The 2356-nt window shown below is 35.7% G+C and overlaps 1 pseudogene; it reads left to right on the top strand.

Annotated features, from left to right (window-relative positions):
* LOC114052194 overlaps window positions 1-139 on the top strand; it is a 23081-nt pseudogene extending 22942 nt beyond the window's left edge.
* Window positions 140-2356: the final 2217 nt, after the last annotated feature.

Raw genomic sequence — 2356 nt, 5'->3', positions numbered from 1 at the left:
CCTCCCGATGGCTCATCTCTGTGTGTGTATCCGGTTGAGGACCGAAGACTCGAGAGTGAGTATGACTCTGGCAGCCTGCTCCTTATAGGAGGAGAGGGTCGGCGCGCCCGACACAAGGTCGGCGTGGCCAGTACACTGAACATCTAAAGACATTTGAAGAGAAGCTATAGATTGACCTATAGACTGGCAAGGGCAGAAATGACTGTGTGAAACATAAGTAGAGCTCATGACCGTGTGACAAAGCTCACATAGCAAGCACACCATCCCCACATCCCCCAACATAACAAGCTTTGAGTTAACCTAAGCTTTGAGCATGTCTGATGTTATAGGTGAAAGAGCAAATGAATGTCAATATGTGGATAGGATTTGAGAGGCCACAGGAAAGGCTGCTTTAGTCCCTGAAGTTTTACTCTTGTCAGTCCATTTGGAGAAATCTTGAATATTCTGTTCTTATAAAATCTCTTATTAAAATCCAAATATCACTGGGAAAAGTCACCCTAAGCTTTTATCACCAAGTTGCATGAACTTATACAGCTTTCCCATTTACCACTTCCTTTCTACTCTCAGTTTAACCACTCTGGTTCAGGTATTCATTATCTTTTGCCTGAATTATTTTAATCTAATGATAATAGTAATAATAATAATAATAATAATAACTAAAATAGAAACAATTTTAAAGTTTTGCAAAGGTTTTATAAATATTATCTCATTTTATCCTCACAACAACCCTGGAAAATAGGTTTTATAATGATCTCCATTTTACAAATGAGGAAACTGAGACAAACAGAGGTTAAATGACTTGCCCAGGATCACACAGTTACTAAGTGTCTGAAGCCAGAGTTGAATTCAGGTCTTTCAGATTCTAACTCCAGTCCTTCATCCAAAGCACCACCTTACTGTTCATCTTAATCCATCTTCATGCCTCCAGTCTCTCTCCTCTCTAATCATACAGTTGATGTAGTAATGTTTCCAATGTATAGATCTAAGAATATTTGTGCTCAAAAGCCATTAGTAGCTCCTCATTGCCTTCTAAGTTGAGAACAGTCCCCTTAGTCTGGAATTCAAGTCGCTCCACAATTTGTTTTTATGTATTTATTTATTTATTCATTTATTTTTTAAATTCATTTTTTTAACTTTGAGTCCCAAATTCTCACCCTGCCTCCAATTCCTCCCCTACCCACTGAGAAAGCAAGCAAAATGATACCAATTATATACACTAAGTCATGCAAAATATATGTCCATATTAACCATGTTGGAAAAAAAGCATTCACAACATGACTAATATGGAAATATGTTTAACACGATTGTGCATATATAACCTATATCAGATTGCTTGACATCTTGGGAAGGGAGAAGGAAAAGAAAGAGGGAGAAAATGTTGAAGCTCAAAATCTTATAAAAAATGAATGTTGAAAACTATCTTTACATGTAATTGGAAAAAATAAAATACTACTTACTAGGGAAAAAAGCAAGAAAAATAAAGTGTACCACCTAACACCTCTCAGATTGGCTAATATGACAGAAAAGAAAAATGACAAATGTTGGAGGACATGTGGAAAAATTGAGACACTAATGCACTGTTGGTAGAGTTGTGAACTAATTCAACCATTCTAGAGAGCAATTTAGAACTAGGCCCAAAGGGCTATAAAACTGTGCAAACCCTTTGATCCAGCAATGCCATCAACACCAGATTTGGATCCCAAAGACATTTTTTAAAAAGGAAGAGGACAAAAATATTTGTAGCTGCTCTTTTTGTGGTGGCAAAGAATTGGAAATTGAGGGGACATCCATCAGTTGGAGAATGGCTGAACAAGTTGTGGAATATGACTGTGATGGAATAATATTATTCTATAAGAAATAACAAACAGCAAGGTTTAAGAAAAACCTGGGAAGACTTGTATGAACTAATACAAAGTGAAGTGAACAGAACCAGGAGAACACTGTACACAGTAACAGCAATATTACACAGTTATCAACTGTGAATAACTTATTCAATACAATGATCCAAGACAATTCTGAAAGACTTATGATGACAAATGTTATCTACCTCCAGAGAAAGAACTGGAGTCTAAATGCAGATGAAAGTATACTTTTTTTATTCTCTTTTTTTTTCCTTGGGTCATTTTTTCTGTGTTTTATTTAGCAACATGACATATGGAAATATGCTTTACATGACTGCATATGTATAATTTTTTCAAGGGTGGAGGAGGGGAAGGAGGGAGGGAAAGAATTTGGAATTCAAATTTTTTAAAAATGAATGTTAAAAATTTTTAAAAAGAAAAGAAAAATAAAGTGAAAATAGTATACTTGAATCTGCACTCAGAGTTCATCAGTTTTCTCTCTGGAGGTGAATAGC

Source organism: Vombatus ursinus, unplaced genomic scaffold, assembly GCF_900497805.2.
Source record: "Vombatus ursinus unplaced genomic scaffold, bare-nosed wombat genome assembly UNPS02014807.1, whole genome shotgun sequence".
Classification (NCBI taxonomy): domain Eukaryota; kingdom Metazoa; phylum Chordata; class Mammalia; order Diprotodontia; family Vombatidae; genus Vombatus; species Vombatus ursinus.
Note: the sequence above shows the minus strand (reverse complement) of the source record. Positions and strands in the feature narration are given on the sequence as shown.